We start from the raw sequence: 18,868 nt of genomic DNA, 5'->3' as shown, positions 1-18,868 counted from the left end.
AACAAAATCAACATAGCCTTCACGATATTTATGTTCATGGTGGATTATATCCTACTCATGCTTGCATTCGGTGTTGATTAATTTTAATGCATGTTCATGACTGTTGTCGCTCTCTAGCTGGTCGCTTCCCGGTCTTTTGCTAGCCTTCACCTGTACTAAGCGGGAATACTGCTTGTGCATCCAACTCCATAAACCCCAAAGTTATTCCACATGAGTCCACTATACCTTCCTATATGCGGTATCTACCTACCGTTCCAAGTAAATTTGTATGTGCCAAACTCTAAACCTTCAAATAAATATCCTATTTTGTATGCTCGAATAGCTCATGTATCAACTAGGGTTGTCCGTATCTTCCATGTTAGGCGGGTTATTCTCAAGAGGAGTGGACTCCGCTCCTCACTCATGAGATAAATGGCTGGTCACCGGGATGCCCAGTCCCATGCTTTATGCAAACTAAATCAAAATAATTGCAAACAAAACTCCCCCTGGGACTCTTGTTGGTTGGAGGCACTCGTTGTTTCGAGCAAGCCATGGATTGATGCTTGTGGTGGAAGGGGGAGTATAAACTTTACCATTCTGTTTGGGAACCGCCTATAATGTGTGTAGCATGGAAGATATTGCCATCTCTTGGTTGTTATGTTGACAATGAAAGTATACCGCTCAAAATATTATTCACCTCTATTTCAAAACCGAGCTCTGGCACCTCTACAAATCCCTGCTTCCCTCTGCGAAGGGCCTATCTATTTACTTTTATGCTGAGTCATCATCCTCTTATTAAAAAGCACCAGTTGGAGAGCACTGCTGTCATTTGCATCCATTTCTATTAGTTTACATTGAGTATGACTTGACTGGATCTCTTTTACCACGAATTACAATGTCTAGTCAGTCCTTGATCTTTAAAGGTGCTTTGCATTTATGTTTTGCGGTCTCAGAAAGGGCTAGCGAGATACCATCTTATTATATCATATTATGATTGTTTTGCGAAAGTGTTGTCATCCGAGATTTATTACTATTGCTCGCTAGTTGATTATGCCATTGAGATGAGTAAAATTGAGACCTAAGCGTTATTGTGAATGTGGTTAGTCATAATCTTTGATGTAAACTTGAATGTTGGCTTTACATATTTACAACAACAAGAGCAAACAGAGTTTGTAAAAGTTTTTCTTTATCACTTTCAGTTTGTCAACTGAATTGCTTGAGGACAAGCAAAGGTTTAAGCTTGGGGGAGTTGATACGTCTCCGTCGTATCTACTTTTCCAAACACTTTTGCCCTTGTTTTGGACTCTAACTTGCATGATTTTAATGGAACTAACCCGGACTGACGCTGTTTTCAGCAGAATTACCATGGTGTTATTTATGTGCATAAACAAAAGTTCTCGGAATGACCTGAAACTTCACGGAACAACTTTTCGGATAGAAAATCCTTGCAAAAGATGAAGGCCAGGGGCCCACCACCTGTCCACGAGGGTGGGGGGCGCGCCTGCCCCCCTAGGGCGCACCCCCTACCTCATGGGCCCCTTGGAGCTCCACCGACTCCAACTCCAACTCTATATATTGTGTTTCAGGGAGGAAAATATAAGAGAGAAGAATTCATCGCGTTTTACGATACGGAGCCGCCGCCAAGCCCTAAAACCTCTCGGGAGGGCTGATCTGGAGTCCGTTCGGGGCTCCGAAGAGGGGAATCCATCGCCATCGTCATCATCAACCATCCTCCATCACCAATTTCATGATGCTCACCGCCGTGCGTGAGTAATTTCATCGTAGGCTTACTGGATGGTGATGGGTTCGATGAGATCTATCATGTAATCGAGTTAGTTTTGTTAGGGTTTGATCCCTAGTATCCACTATGTTCTGAGATTGATGTTGCTATGACTTTGCTATGCTTAATGCTTGTCACTAGGGCCCGAGTGCCATGATTTCAGATCTGAACCTATTATGTTTTCATCAATATATGAGAGTTCTTGATCCTATCTTGCAAGTCTATAGGCACCTATTATGTGTTATGATCCGTTAACCCTGAAGTGACAATAATCGGGATACTTACCGGTGATGACCGTAGTTTGAGGAGTTCATGTATTCACTATGTGTTAATGCTTTGTTCCGGTACTCTATTAAAAGGAGGCCTTAATATCCCTTAGTTTCCGTAAGGACCCCGCTGCCACGGGAGGGTAGGACAAAAGATGTCATGCAAGTTCTTTTCCATAAGCATGTATGACTATATTCGGAATACATGCCTACATTACATTGATGAGATGGAGCTAGTTCTATGTCACCCTAGGTTATGACTGTTACATGATGAACCGCATCCGGCATAATTCTCTATCACCGATCCATTGCCTACGAGCTTTCCATATATTGTTCTTCGCTTATTTACTTTTCCATTTCTATTGCTATCATCACTACAAAATACCAAAAACATTACTTTTACTAATTACCTTTTGCTACCATTACCACTACTATCATATTACTTTGCTACTAAATACTTTGCTACAAATACTAAGTTTCCAGGTGTGGTTGAATTGACAACTCAGCTGCTAATACTTGAGAATATTCTTTGGCTCCCCTTGTGTCGTATCAATAAATTTGGGTTGAATACTTTACCCTCTAAAACTGTTGTAATCCCCTATACTTGTGGGTTATCATGTCGCTTACCTCAAAACCTGTCAGCAGGCCGCTGCAGGCTTCGGTTAGTCCGCTCTTGGCGGACTGAACCCTTTCAATTAGGGTAATGTTTATACCCGACGCACCGGCCGAACGCTCCGCCGGTCTCGCGTGCGTCGTGGGATTCTTGTGCGATCCAGCGATCGTACGCAAGCCACGTGTTCTGCCAGGCCCACCCCACCCCACCACTGAAGCATCTTCCTTCCTTATCCTCTCATGCGTGTACCACTCATTTTCCCCATCTCTTTCTCTGCTGCCATATCCCAGCGCCTAGCTTCTCGCCACCGTCGAGCCGAACAACACTCCCCCTTTTAATCCTATTCCAAATCAGCAATGGCCGCTAGCTGAGAAGCAAGCTAGATGCTTGGGTGGTTGGGCGGGGCTGTACGGGGGGACATCGTCGCATGCTCGACCTGGCTGACGCCGATGCTTTTTTTATCGACGGCGGGCTCCTACTACACGACTGTGCCGCGTGCCGGAACCGGCGACGAACTATGCTGGAACCAGTCATCCGTCGTCCTGGGACCTACGCCCGGTGACCTGCCGACCATGGTGACTACGCCCGGTGGCTGGCAAACGGAGACAATTATTTTTTTGTTGGAATCATTGTTTTTGCTGGAAAGAGCTCCAAAATTTGCTTCCACCGTGTTTTGTTTTTGCTGGATCCATTCAAGTTTTTGCTACCACCATCCTTTGTTTGCTGGAACCGGGGCTCATCTTTTCCTAATTTGCTACCATTGTGTTCTTTTTTTTGCTGGATTCAGCCAATTTTTTGCTACCACCATCCTTGTTTGCTGGAGACGAGGGGCTAGATGAGCGTGGTGACCACAGACAGCGAGGACGGGCAGCGCTGCTCCAAGCAACATTTGGCGAGGACGAGCGACGCGGATTTTTGTGCTACATGCTACAACCGGCAATGAAAATTGCTACCACCAACGTCCTCTCTAGCTACAACCTTGTTTTGATTTTGCTACAACCTTGTTTTGATTTTGCTGGAACCGGCTCATGTTTTTGCTTCCACCTACCCCCGCCCCAAATCTCCTCCCATGGTGTTTTTTGCTGGAACCGGCGAACGATTTTTGCTACAACCATTTTGATTTTTTGTTACTGCCTGTGTTTGATGAATTTTTGCTACATCCGATCTTCATGATATGCGAGACCCAGGACTATGTTTCTTGATGCAACCTTTTGTCAGTTTTTTGTTACCACGGGTGTTGACGATTGCTACATTCATTCTCACGAGATGCTACATCCCTGTGTTTTTCCTATCGATTATTTTTGCTACAACCATGTTTGATTTTGCTGGAACCGAAGTCAATTTTTGCTACTTCCATCCACGGAGGCGTTGCTCGACGGCGGCGATGGATTTTTGTTGCTGCAACTGTATCGGAGTTTTGCTACTACCAGAGATGTCATTTGCTACTAACAGAGTTTGCTAAGATGGTGGTAGAAAGCGGACACAATGGTACTGTGACCTTGACGGTGATGAGGAACCTGCGGGTAATATGCTGGAACCAGGTGGCCTGAATGCTTCGACCATTGCAACATGAGCTTCAACCAGCGACTTGAAATGCTACAAGCGGCTAATTTGGTTGTTGGAACCATATATTGATTTTTTGCGAGTTACTTCGTCGTCTCCATTGGTCCATCGACTGCGGAGATAAGCTGTAAGCAGGGGACGGCGGCGGAGCTGCAGGCAGGGGACGACGGTGTAGCTGAGCTGCAAGCAGGGGATGACGACGGAGCTGCAATCATCAACGAGGCGGGAGCTGCATCTGGTGGCGCGCATGAGGATTTTTCATGCTGGAACCAGCGAGGATTTGTGCCTCCATGGATCAATTTTTGAGCGGGAGGAGGAGATTGCGTGAGGGCGGCGAGCAGCGGCGAACGTTGGCGAGCCCGGCGTGCAGCGGTGCTTCGGACTCGGTCGCCTCGCGGGGGATTATGGCGGGGGGTCGATAGCGCCGCAGCCTCCTGTAGCTGATATGTGGCGCTCGCTGGAGAAGAAGCACAAAGCGGGGGAGGCATATCCGATGGCTAGCAATCATTGGCATCACTAGGAATCCTAGGTCCTAGGTGGACCGGCCGAATCGTTTGGCCGGTGCGCCAGCGCAGAGTATCGCCCTTTCAATTACCATGCCCATAAGGACACGGTTCTCATCCACAATGGAAGCGCTTCCAGCAGGTTATCCGGTACCCCTGGTTGGACAGGGGACACCAGCGAAATAGGCACCCCCCTTCTTCCAAAGGAGGTCGTGTGCCAGATTCTGGAGCAGCCTTGGTCTCCGGAATTGAACCCAGATGAGGGTCAAACTGAGTACGGCCCTCCCCACCAGTCTCCATGGGGATTGATTTGTTGGGGATCGTAGCAGAAATTCAAAAAATTTCCTACGTGTCACCAAGATCAATCTATGGAGAGACTAGCAACGAGAGAGAGGAGTGCATCTTCATACCCTTGAAGATCGCAATGCGGAAGCGTTACAAGAACGCGGATGAAGGAGTCGTACTCGTAGCGATTCAGATCGCGGTCGATTCTGATCTAAGCGCCGAACAACGACGCCTCCGCGTTGAACACACGTACAGCCCGGTGACGTCTCCCATGCCTTGATCCAGCAAGGAGATAGGAGAGGTTGGGGAAGGCGTGGTGGTGGTGGAGGAGCGCGGGACTCCAGCAGGGCTTTGCCAAGCACTATGAGAGACGAGGAGGGAGAGAGGTAGGGCTGTGCCAAGAGAGAGATCAAATCGCGTGTTGGGCAGCCCCCAATACCTCAAGTATATATAGGGGAAGGGGAGGGGCTGCGCCCCCATCTAGGGTTCCCTCCCTAGGGGTGGCGGCAGCCCCAAAACCCATCTAGGGTTGCGGCCAAGGGGGGGGGGAAGAGAGGGGGGCACCCTAGGGTGGGCCTTAAGGCCCATCTGGACCTAGGGTTTGCCCCCTCCCACTCTCCACACGCCTTGGGCCTTGGTGGGGGGCGCACCAGCCTACCTGGGGCTGGTCCCCTCCCACACTTGGCCCACACAACCTTCTAGGGCTGGTGGCCCCACCTGGTGGACCCCCGGGACCCTCCCGGTGGTCCCGGTACGTTACCGATAGCACTCGAAACTTTTCCGGTGACCAAAACGGGACTTCCCATATATAAATCTTTACCTCCGGGCCATTCCGGAACTCCTCGTGACGTCCGAGATCTCATCCGGGACTCCGAACAACATTCGGTAACCGCGTACATACTTTCCCTATAACCCTAGCGTCATCGAACCTTAAGTGTGTAGAACCTACGGGCTCGGGAGTCATGCAGACATGGCCGGGACAACTCTCCGGTCAATAACCAACAGCAGGATCTGGATACCCATGTTGGCTCCCACATGCTCCATGATGATCTCATCGGATGAACCATGATGTCAAGGATTCAGTCAATCCCGTATACAATTCCCTTTGTCTACCGGTATAGCACTTGCCCGAGATTCGATCGTCGGTATCCCGATACCTTGTTCAATCTCGTTACCAGCAAGTCTCTTTACTCGTTCCTTAACACATCATCCCGTGATCAACTCCTTGATCACATTGTGCACATTATGATGACGTCCTACCGAGTGGGCCCAGAGATACCTCTCCGTTTACACGGAGTGACAAATCCCAGTCTCGATTCGTGCCAACCCAACAGACACTTTCGGAGATACCCGCAGTGCACCTTTATAGCCACCCAGTTATGTTGTGAAGTTTGGTATACCCAAAGCATTCCTACGGTATCCGGGAGTTGCACAATCTCATGGTCTAAGGAAATGATACTTGACATTAGAAAAGCTTTAGCATACGAACTACACGATCTTGTGCTAGGCTTAGGATTGGGTCTTTTCCATCACATCATTCTCCTAATGATGTGATCCCGTTATCAATGACATCCAATGTCCATGGTCAGGAAACCGTAACCATCTATTGATCAACGAGCTAGTCAACTAGAGGCTTACTAGGTACATGGTGTTGTCTATGTATCCACACATGTATCTGAGTTTCCTATCAATACAATTCTAGCATGGATAATAAACGATTATCATGAACAAGGAAATATAATAATAACTAATTTATTATTCCCTCTAGGGAATATTTCCAACATGATTCCCCTTGGTGTCCGGCGACGGGGATTTCGCCTTCTGGCGCCTCCTGAGCCTCTCCCCCGCCTGTAACAGTCCTTCGGGACAGCACCTCCGCATTATCCTTCGCCTTGGGGGAGTGAGAGGCTGGCGGTGAATCGCTGCCCATCGCCTTAGAATCCAGCGAGCCTCCTGACGAGGTTCGCGGGGAGCTTTTGTGGGCCAGACTGCAATAACATAACCAGTCATGTTAATACAATAAGGGGGGGGACACTTTATGGGCGGATATAAGTCTTAACACTTACGATGCGGCCCGAGGCTTAGTGCGGGGGTGTCTCTCCGGACTGTTGTCAACGTCCCATGCGGTGTTATCCGCGAGGGAGCCTTTCCCCTTCTTGGGCGCCTCCGTCTCAAGAATTGTGGAGGCCTCCCTCTTCTTCCTCCCCCCATCAGGGGGAGAGTCACTTTCCTCCTCCTCCTCCTCATCCTCGTCGTCTTCGGCGGTGGGTGAATGGGTCTTGTCTTCGGACATCGCGTCTGAAGTACCCTTGCAGTGGGGGCCACTTCGGACCCCCTTGGCCTTTCCTGTGGCCTTCTTTTCTGGTGGCTTATAAGGCGCCGGCTCCAGCATCTTCGCTAAACGCGGGATAACTGGTTATTCAGGCAGGGGAGCCGGACACCGGATCTGCTTCCCCTCTTCAACCAGTACTGAAAAAGCAATGATAATAAAAGCTTAGATATCGTCCTTGAAACAAGCAAGTAGGCGATGTTTTGAAAATAACATACCTCATTGGGGAGGTGATTTATGTCATGACCACGGTCCGAATTTTTGGCCGGCGGTATCTCGTTGCCCTTGAAGAGCAACTTCCAGGCATCTTCGTGAGTTGTTTCGAAGAGCCTCTCCAAGGTGTGGTGTTTTTCGGGTTGAAATCCCATAGAGGGCGGCTTCGGCTCTGGCAGGGGAGTATCCAGCGCACCAGCATCACTTGGATTATGTCGACAAGCTTGATGTCCCTATCGATCATGCTTTGAATACGCGTTTGCAGCGCAATCAGCTCGTCTCACGAACACCAGTTCAGGCTCTTCTCGACCCAGGAGGTGAGTTGCACAGGAGCGTCAGAGTTGAATTCGACAACCGCGGCCCAGGTGGCACCATGGGGTTCAGTGATGTAGAACCATTGTTTCTGCCATTCCTTGACAGACTCCACGAATGTGCCTTTTGGCCAAGAGACATTGGTGAGCTTGCTCACCATGGCGCCCCTGCACTCTGCGTGCTGTCCATCCACCACCTTGGGCTTCATGTTGAAGGTTTTGAGCCACATCCCGAAGTGGGGTTGGACGTGGAGGAAGGCCTCGCACACGACGATGAACGCCAAGATATTGAGGAAGGAGTTCGGGGATAGATCGTGGAAGTCTATCCCGTAGTACAACATTATCCCGCGGACGAATGGGTGGAGTGGAAACCCTAGCCCGCGGAGGAAATGGAGGGTGAATACTACCCTCTCATTGGGCTTTGGCATGGGAATGATTTGTCCCTGGCTGGAAGACGGTGGGCGATTTCCTTCGCCAGGTACCCGGCCGCCCGAAGCTCGGCGATGTCCTCCTCCTTGACGGAGGGATCCATCCACTTGCCTTGACCTCTGGATCCGGACATGGTTGAGTGCTTTCTCAAGTGGGAAACATATGAGAACTCGGGCGCTGGAGCTCAAGAGTGGAAAGGCAGGAAGAAGGCGTGGGAGAAGAAAGGGGAACCTTATCTCCTTATAAGGGCAGTGAATATTAAACGCCTCCCCACTCGCCTTAAAATTCACCTACTCCCAAGGGCCGTGTAAACGGCGCGGTTGGGTTACCCATGCCCGTATTGATGAGAATCCCGTGATAAGGGGACACAATCTCTGCTTTGACAAGACGTGCCAATGGCAACCGCGTCTCGAAACATGGAGCGGTAGACGAAAAATGGTTCGAAATTATGACCGGATGGACGTGATGTCATGTTGTAAAGTTGTCAGCGGATTGGACTCATGGATTATTATATTCTCTCTACGGTTGTGTGTGTTGTGTGTTACAGGTCCGGACACGATCAATTCGTCCGAAGACTATTTTGGAGTTTGGAAGGAGGAACCCGCCTTGCAATGCCGACGATAGAACTACGCGCCGGATACCTTTTCATTGAAGCCAGGTTCAGGGGCTACTGAGGGAGTCCTGGACTAAGGGGTCCTCGGGCGTCCGGTCTGTTAGCCATGGGCCGGACTGATGGGTTTTGAAGATATGAAGACCGAAGATTGTACCCGTGTCCGGATAGGACTCTCCTTGGCATGGAAGGTAAGCTTGGCGACGGAATATGTAGATTCCCTTCTTTGTAACCGACCTTGTGTAACCCTAGATCCTCCCGGTGTCTATATAAACTGGAGGACTTAGTCCGGATAGGAGATACTCATTATCGTAGTCATACATGCTAGACTTCTAGGGTTTAGCCATTACGATCTCGTGGTAGATCAACTCTTGTAATACTCATATTCATCAAGATCAATCAAGCAAGAAGTAGGGTATTACCTCCACAGGGAGGGCCCGAACCTGGGTAAACATTGTGTCCCCTGTCTCTTGTTACCATCGACCTTAGACGCATAGTTCGAGACCCCCTACCCGAGATCTGCCGGTTTTGACACCGGCAGTCTCCCTTTGAATTTGGCCATTGTGGGATCCCTTCCCGCTCAATATTTGGGAAGAGTACCAGGGCCTCTATAAATAGGACTAGCCACCACCATAGCCGGGGAGGATCCGGATCGTCCTTGGCCACACAAGTTCATCGAGCACAAGAACACCTCTCCTCAGGAGGTTGTTCTTCCCTTGTAACTATTCATCCTCAGCCCAAGAGGCAATCCACCACACCACACTAGAGTAGGGTATTACACCACAACGGTGGCCCGAACTAGTATAAATCTTGTGTCTCTCGTTCTTTGGGTTCGTCGAGCTAGGCTGTGAGATCGTGTCGAGTGCGAGCTAGGAAGGGGAGAGATCTTTGTGCGCACCCCAGTGTTCGAACCTCAAGGGTTTTGCCGGAACCCAAAATCCGACATCACTCTCATTGTCACAGTAGAGAGGCACATTCTTCACGTTGATGCCGTAGTCCTTGAGGGTTTGCTTCATCCATAGTAGTTGAGCACAACACAAACCAGCAGCAATGTGCTCAGCTTCAGCAGTAGAGCGTGATATGCAGTTTTGTTTCTTCGAGGACCAACATACCAAGGATCATCCAAGGAAATGGCATATGCCTGATGTTGACTTGCGGTCCACACGATCACCAGCATAGTCAGAGTCTGAATGTCCAATGAGATCAAAAGCCGAGCCCTTGGGATACCATAATCCAAGTGTTGGTGTGTGAGCTAGATATCGAAGAATATGCTTCACAGCTTATGGTGTGATTCCTTCGGTGTAGCTTGAAAATGGGCACACATGCAAACACTAAGCATAATATCTGGCCTAGATGCACATAGATACAATAAAGAGCCAATCATGGAGCGGTATACCTTTTGATCGAAGTCAATACCATTTACATCAGTGCATAGATGGCCATTTGTGGGCATATGGATTTGGATGCCTTTGCAATCTTGCATGCCGAACTTCCTCAACACATGCTTGAGGTATTTCTCCTGAGATATGAACATGACGTCGCGTTGTTGACAAATTTGAAGACCTAAGAAGAATTTCAATTCTCCCATCATAGACATTTTGTCGTGGGTTTGTCACGACAGATGTCCTCGTGAAAGGACTTAGTCGTGGAGCCATCGCTACGGGTTAGCTTAAAGGGGTTAAACCGGACAAGGGGACACGGGAAGTTTTTATACTAGTTCGGCCCCTTCGATGAAGGTAAAGCCTATGTCTAGTTGTGATTGGTATTGCTGGGGTTTCGATGACCAGGGAGCGAATCCGCTTTGCCTGGCTCTCGAGTTGTTGTCTGTCGTCCTCAAACCGCAGCCGGGTCGTCCCTTTATATACATAGGTCGACGCCTGCAAGTTTACAGAGTCCCGAGGCCGGATCATAGATGTATCCGGCTCGGTCTCTATTCCTCTAACTTATAATACAAGTTACATGACAGCGTCGGTTTACATCTACAGGCTTTAACCCGCCTTTGGGCCTTGGGCCTTCGTAAAGCGCCACCACCTTCACGTCTCCATGGGCTTCTATCCTCGTGGAGCTAACCCGGTCACTCCTAGCCGGTTTACCTCCAGTAATCATATCCCCAACATTAGGCCCCAGATTGATTTGAACTTGTTCATGTCAATCTTCAATACTTAGAAAAATTCTTGCCCTGTCACCTTCATATAGACCTAGTAAACCACCGTGATGTCATCCTTTAACTCTGTTGTAAACCGCCCTGACGTCCTCTATTCGTTGAAGCCTAAGATTCCCTTCATTAATGTATATCCAGCCATCAAGGCGACACCCTTATTAACTACCCATTTTTGAGCTCCTCGATTCCCGCACTTGTCGCCTTATTGCTTCGCCTTATAAATAGGACCATGTGTCCTTCTCCTTTTTCCCCTTCGTCTCCTTCACTTCTTCTTCCTCCTTGCGACATCTCTACCCCTAAGCGCCGCCGCCGTCACCGAGCTTCACCTCTGCTTCGACAAAGGCCGCTGCATCGACCTGATCGTACTAGAGAAACGCGGTGATCCTCCGCTGCTTTCTCCTACACCAGTAAGTTCCTCTTCTCCTCACCCCAGATCCACCATTAGGGTTCGGTGTTCTTCATAGCTTGAAGCTATTCCTCCTTCAGTAATACCAATGGCCAGTTAGATCTGATTGTTTTCAGCTCCTTTTGTAGTTTAAACTCCTTTCTTCTTGTTAAGGCATCTGCTTGATATCAAACTCATTTGAACTTACTGAACCTTTTGAGCGCTTGAGATTAGACCAAAATATATTTTGATTATCCAACACACGACAGATCTAAAATTCCCATGCTAAACTGTGAAATATGTTTTACCTTACTTAGCCCTTTTCACCTTAGATCTATATCCTCTTTACCATATAGGCGGTTTACCTTTGTAAAAACAATCTATCATATACCATTAGCCCTCTGGTGAATCGAACAAACCTTTTACCTCCGCTGCTATACTCTGGTTTAACAGTATGTGCATTCCTTTGTTCTGATATTGCCTTGTCATTCATTATAGTGTCAGCCTCCGGTTTGCACAATTTACATACCTGTATGTCTCGGTTCCGTCGCATCTTATGTATCACCATGAATGATTTGTAAACCGGTATTTCCTTTCAGCTTTTCGTTTGCAATGGCCAAACAGTTTTATGCTTGCAACTGGGCTCCTTCCCGGGTTATCGAAGAACAGCTTAACGGAATGGTCAGGATTGGTACTTTGCCCAAAAATACTGAGATCCGGTGGCGAGTTCCAGGAACGGAGAATCCCCCTACCCCTAAGAAGGGTGAGGTAGTGGTATTTGTTGACCATATAGGCTATGGTTTCAAACCGCCTGGGTCAAAGTTTTTCCGGGATGTGCTTGCCAGTTTCCAGCTCCATCCTCAAGACATTGGATCCAACTCGGTGTCTAATATATGCAATTTCCAAGTCTTCTGTGAGGTGTACTTACAAGAAGAACCAACTGCTGAGCTATTCCGGGATTTTTTTTCATCTAAACTGGTGCACTGAATTTGTAGACGGACCCAACACTGAACTTGGTGGCGTCTCAATTCAAAAAAGGAAAGAGGTTGAATTCCCTCATGCCAAGCTGCACAGTCGCCCCAATGATTGGAACCAAACATGGTTCTACTGTAAAGATACTTCCCCTCAAGACGAGAATCCTCTGCCGGGTTACCACGCCCACCGGCTCTCCAACACTCATCAACTGCCGTAACGTTTAAGTGTTGCGGAATGAGCCTCATATGCCCCTCAACTCGCCAAACTCCGAGCCTTTATGGCCAACGGTTTATCAGGCGTTGACTTTGTGCGTTGCTGGATATCCTAGAGCATCTTGCCATTAAGCCGCCGCTCCGGTTTAATGTGTGAGTACACTGGTGAATTAGAAGACTCCCAACGCCACATCAACATTCAATTAACCGATGAAGAAGTCACTGAAAGTGTCAAAAAGATTTTGAATGAATCGGAATATGTCTGCCGCCAAACCGGCTTGAATCCCTTCTACACAAAAAACAAACCGCCTGCTGTGAGTGCTGACTTTCCGCTTCACACTTGATATCTTGTAGACCGTACAACATGTGAACATCCTTCTGTTTGTTTATAAACAGGGTGATGATCCGTTCTGGAAGAAGAAACCTGCAGAGAAAGTTGCAAAGCCCTCTCGCCCCAAAATAAAAACCGTCAAGAAAACCTCAAAGCGGAAGGCCGCTGAACGCATCAGCATGGAATTGGATGACGACACAAATGAACCGGAAGTTGAGGTAGAACTTTGAAAAGGATCGATATGGTTGACAAGAGGGGGGATGAAAAGGCAACTAACAAATTTTAACTTTTCTTTACCAAATTCAACTTTGCATCAAAGTAGGTTTTCTAGATGTGCAACTAGGTGAGCAACCTATATGATGCAGCAACAACGAACATACAAGCAAGCAAGAGAAGTAACACTAATAAACTTGTACAAGTAAAGGTAAGAGATAACCAAGAGTGGACCCGGTGAAGACGAGGATGTGTTACCGAAAGTTCCTTCCTTTGAGGGGAAGTACATCTCCGTTAGAGCGGTGTGGAGGCACAATGCTCCCCAAGAAGCCACTAGGGCCACCGTATTCTCCTCACGCCTTCACACAATGCGAGATGCCATGATTCCACTATTGGTGCCCTTGGAGGCGGCAACCGGACCTTTATAAACAAGGTTGGGGCAATCTCCACAACTTAATCGGAGGCTCCCAACAACACCATGAAGTTTCACCACAATGGACTATGGCTCTCTGGTGACCTCAACCATCTAGGGTGCTCAAACACCCAAGAGTAACAAGATCCTCTAGGGATGGGTGGGGGAATCAAATATCTCTTGGTGGAAGTGTAGATCGAGGCCTTCTCAACCACTCCCGAGCAAATCAACAAGTTTGATTGGCTAGAGAGATAGATCAGGAGAAAATGGATCTCGAAGCATTAATGGAGCTTGAGGGGGAAGAGGTAGGTCAACGAAGAAGAAGGGGACCCCCTTTTATAGTGGGGGTAACAATCCAACCGTTACCCCACTAAACAGCCCGCAAAGGGCGGTACTACCGTAGTGGGCAGCGGTACTACCGCTGGACCCAGCGGTACTACCGCTCCCCCTTACGGTACTACCGCCCAGACAGAGAGAGCTTAAAGGCAGAGGAGGGGCTGGCCCGGCGCGGTACTGCCGGATAGACCCATCGCGGTACTGCCGCGGTGGCAGGGCGGTACTACCGCTCTCGAGTGGTACTACTGCACCTACTGCCGCTGCAGGTGCCGCTCAACCCGACACGAGAAGTGCCCCCCTCGAGTCGAGGCGGTAGTGGCCCGGTACCGTAGCGGTACTGCCGCTGAGGACGCACGAGCGGTACTATCGCTGGGCACCGTGGTACTACCGCTGGGGCTAAAGACAACTCAATCTGCAGGGAAAAAGACCTCCAACGACGCGGGAAGGCCCAGAGAGTGCGAAACGAAAGTGTACGTGATGATTCCACCCTAGTCATACCAAAGCGGACCCCCTCTTGATAGTACGGTGACTCCTAAGAAACTAGTCCACCAACAAGAAATGAAAGAGCTACACTGTCTTGAAAAACACTCCGAGGGGAAAGAAATCATCTCGAGCCAAAGGATGAATCTCTAAAACGCTCAACGCACAAGGTTAGTCCGCAAATATGTTGTCATCAATCACCAAAACTACATCGAGAGAGATATGCCTTAACAATCTCCCCCTTTTTGGTGGATTGATGACAACCAGGGATTTGCACAGGGAAAAGACATAAAAGTAAGGATACTTAGAACTACAAAATATAGACGGGCTCCCCCTGAATGTGTGCACCTAGTTAGTAGTGCCTTTGGAATGCAAGACACACATTCAGATCAACACTCCCCCTATATTTTATAGTCCAAAAATTTTAAGCACGGGATACATGAGAGCAGGGTATAAAACAGGATAAGCATGCAACTCATAAGATACTACGGTACTGAATAGACATAGATAATAAGGTAAAGATAGGGTAGCATATGTCTCACACCATATGTCTAGAACTTAGGTCTCACTGGCATGAAACCAAACCAAGCAAAGACAACAAGAAAACACAAGACACTACCAACCACAAAGACACACTCGCAACACGCACACTCGCAACACGACAAAGACACAAATCCCTAAACTCTCTCCCCCTTTGGCAGCGAGACACCAAAAGGGCAAAGAGCCTTGCTACGGCTCCAGGTGATGGCAAGCTGAGGATCTTGAACATCACATCTCAGCGTGATCGTCTGCATCTCCGTCATTGGTCGGAAACTGCTCGGCGTCTGAATCGGTCCAAGGGCAATGCTGGTGAATCCATTCCTCCTCTTCAGTGATCTAGCCCTCAGAACCGCTGGCAACGATCGCACCCAGCTGACGCATGAGCTCCTTGTGACGCCCCCTGGCCTGCTTCTCAGCCACATGAGTCATGTACTGACCATGAGACTCCATGCAGAAGAGCTTCTTCATCTTGCGTTTAAGCTTCTTTTCCCAAGAGGGTTCTGCAGTAGAAGGCCCAAAGTCCTCATCGTGATCATCTGCCGCAGCCCCACACTCGGTCTCCATGTCAGCAGCAGTAGATGGACCCCCGGGTTTAGGCGCTGGGGTGCCCCAATTGTCCTTCTTCCTCAGACGCTTGATCTCATGAGAAACCAATTCTCCAGTTTCCAACATCTACTTGGGATAGACACGTGCCCAGGCCTTCTCAATGAGCCTCATGATGAATGGACCATATATCGGGCACTTGCGCTCAGAAATGGCAGAGAGAAGTTCAGACCACATAACATGAGAAATGTCTAGGCCCTCTCAAGTGTTTGCTTCCTTCTCATGCTGGCAGAAAAGAAGCGTGTCCACAAGATAGGAGTGGACCATATCCAGATTCCCGATGTGAGGGAAGAGAGTCTCACAGAAGACACGATGAAGGATGTCCAGATAGGCAGACAGCTCATAGGTTTCCTTCTTAGTCACCGGGTGAACCTTCACAATACAATAGGGCCAAAGGGCTTGCTTGTGAGTGGATGTAGCATTGTGGTGAGGGCGGAAGCCGACTGGAGTCTCAAGCCCGTGATCTTCCACCTCAAGTAACTCCATGAAGGCCTGCCACTTGACGGAAAGCAACTTGCCATTGGTCATCCAAGTCAGAGTCCTCTCGGCATCAGTTCCAAGATGAACGGTAGCAAAGAATTGAGCCACCAAATCTGCATCAAAATCCTTGTTGAACTGCATGATCCTAAGAATGTTCAGCTGAGAACACATCTGAAGGGCTTCGCCAAAGTACTCAGGGTCCTTCCCATAGCATCCGTGTCGATGGAGCGTACATCAACATAGAGATTCTTCTTGGCCTTGATCACATCAAAATAGATGGCAAATTGAAAGCGGTTCCAGAACGGGCGGTTGACCAAAGTGGGATCTTGGTCTTCCTCATAGGGGTTGTGGCGACGCTTTGCCCAAAACTCCTTGGCAGTCATCTCAGTCACAATCTTTCCCTTTGGCTTGTCGGTGGATCTCTTCGACTACTGAGGTGGTGGTGGAGCCCTTGAGGTTGTGCCTGCTGGCGGTGGTTGAGTACTAGAGGAACCACCTGCTGACTCAGAAGTGCGGTAGCGCTTTGACGTTGCACGACCAGGGTTGACACGGCGGACCTGCTGCTCAGGATGATCATCACTTGGAACCAAACACGCGACCAGAAGAACCACACGAAAGAAAGAGCATAAGCCACCAAACAAAACAACAAGGATCAAAGCATGGTAGGAAAAAGATGGAACTGGGCATTCATCGGTAGTACTGCGACCAACCAGCGGTTGTACCACTCCAGCGGTAGTACCATGAAACAAGAGCGGCAGTACTGTTTGAGCGGTAGTACCGCTCGAGGAGAGCGGTAGTATCGCGCCAGATGGGGAACGGCGGTTCCCTACCACCGTGGTCAGATCCGGCACTACCGGAGATGCCAAATTCAAAAAGAAACCTACCAAACTTCAATCCATAGTGCCTAGAAGCCATCTCCATCCTACTCAAGCCTTGTTGTCGGTGTCAAAACCGGCGGATCTCGGGTAGGGGGTCCCAAACTGTGCGTCTAGGATCGATGGTAACAGGAGGCAGGGGACATGAAGTTTACCCAGGTTCGGGCCCTCTTGATGGAGGTAAAACCCTACGTCCTGCTTGATTAATATTGATGATATGGGTAGTACAAGAGTTGATCTACCACGAGATCGTAGAGGCTAAACCCTAGAAGCTAGCCTATGGTATGATTGTATGTATATATGATCTATCGACTAGCCTGGCCCTGGTTTATATAATGCACCAGAGGCCTAGGTTAACAAGATTCCTAGCCGAATACGCCGGTGGGGAGAAGTCCTTGTCTTGATCGCCAAGTCTTGTGGAATCTTCCTTGTATGCGGCATTTGTTCGAACTGGCCCATGAGTATATGGCCACGGGGGTCCTCGGCCCAATCTATTAGATCGGGAGATGATGTGTTGAGTACCCCCTAGTCCAGGACACCGTCACTTGCCTTAGCCAAAAGGCGGGAAGAACAATGCCTATTGACCCTAAAAACTAGATGCAAGATCTAGGCAAAGAGAGAACGGGAACGGGGGCAATACCGGCATCCATGGCAAGATGATGAGGTGGGGATCGACTCCACCAGAGGAAATGGAGAGGGACGACACGAAATCGGCGGCCGGTCGGGCCCCTCCTGCGGCGAGAGGTTGCAGGAGCAATGAAGAAGACGAGTGGGGGAGAATGGGTATGGGGGAGAAGCAACTCCCCCTGCCCCGACATAACCCCCAGTCTCCCGCCCCGCAGCGGTAGTACCGCTTGACCTGTCAGCGGTAGTACCGCTCACGCAGCGGTAGTACCGCTCTGCCGCAAAAAGGGCCGACCAAACAGGGCAGAACACACGAGAGGAAACCGAGACAAAACGAGAACTCACACACACAAAACCGACAAAAAGAAAAAGGACACGCACCTCTCCAAGAGAGGACGGTGGCTGAGGCCGCCTATGTTTGAGTTTAGAGGTATGGCGACGCAAAGATTTTAACCTTGGGCCCATGACCAACACTCATCTTTGAAGCACAAGTACCATAAAAAAGATGGCTAATGTGAAAGATTTTGGTTAGTTTATGCATTATGGGGGAAGGGAAAGTTCATTGATACAACACTCCCCCTATGTTCATGCCTACACCTAAACTAGACAACAAGTTGAGTGAGGTGGGGTGTGCAAGGGTTCAAGTCACATTGCTCGAATCAATGATATTTAGCTCATGCCTTAACTCGCGAAATCTTGCTTCTTGGAAGACCAACTCATCGAAGAGCAACCAAGAAATTGGTACCCTTCGGAAGTGGACTTCCTATCCACTTTGTCTCCCGCCCAATCCGAGTCTGAATAACCTACAAGCTTAAAGTTTGCTCCTCTTGGGTACCAAAGGCCAAAGTTTGGGGTATGAGCCAAATATCGAAAGATTCGCTTGACTGCCACAAAGTGACTTTCCTTAGGTGCGGCTTGAAACCATGCACAAATTCCCACACTCAACATGATATCCGGTCTAGATGCACAAAGGTAAAGCAAGGAGCCAATCATGGAACGATATACCTTTTGATCCACCGCTTTACCATTGGGATAAATGTCAAGTTGGCACTTGGTGGGCATGGGAGTGGAAGCCAGCTTGACATCACTTAGATTGAATCTCTTGAGCATGTCTTGAGTGTATTTGGATTGGTTGATGAAGGTTCCTTCTCTTCTTTGCCTCACTTCGAACCCGAGAAAGAACTTTAACTCTCCCATGGAAGACATCTCGAACTTTGAGGTCATAAGAGCGGCAAATTCCTCATTGAAAGCTTTGTTAGGGGAACCAAAGATAATGTCATCAACATATAATTTGCACACAAACAACTCCCCTTTGACCTTCTTAGTAAAATGAGTGGGGTCGATTAGCCCAACTTCACAT

This window comes from Triticum urartu, chromosome 5A (genome assembly GCF_056163025.1).
Source record: "Triticum urartu cultivar PI428250 chromosome 5A, HENAU_Tu73, whole genome shotgun sequence".
Taxonomy (NCBI): Eukaryota; Viridiplantae; Streptophyta; class Magnoliopsida; order Poales; family Poaceae; genus Triticum; species Triticum urartu.
The sequence above is the reverse complement of the archived record's forward strand: the minus strand, read 5'-3'. Positions refer to the sequence as shown.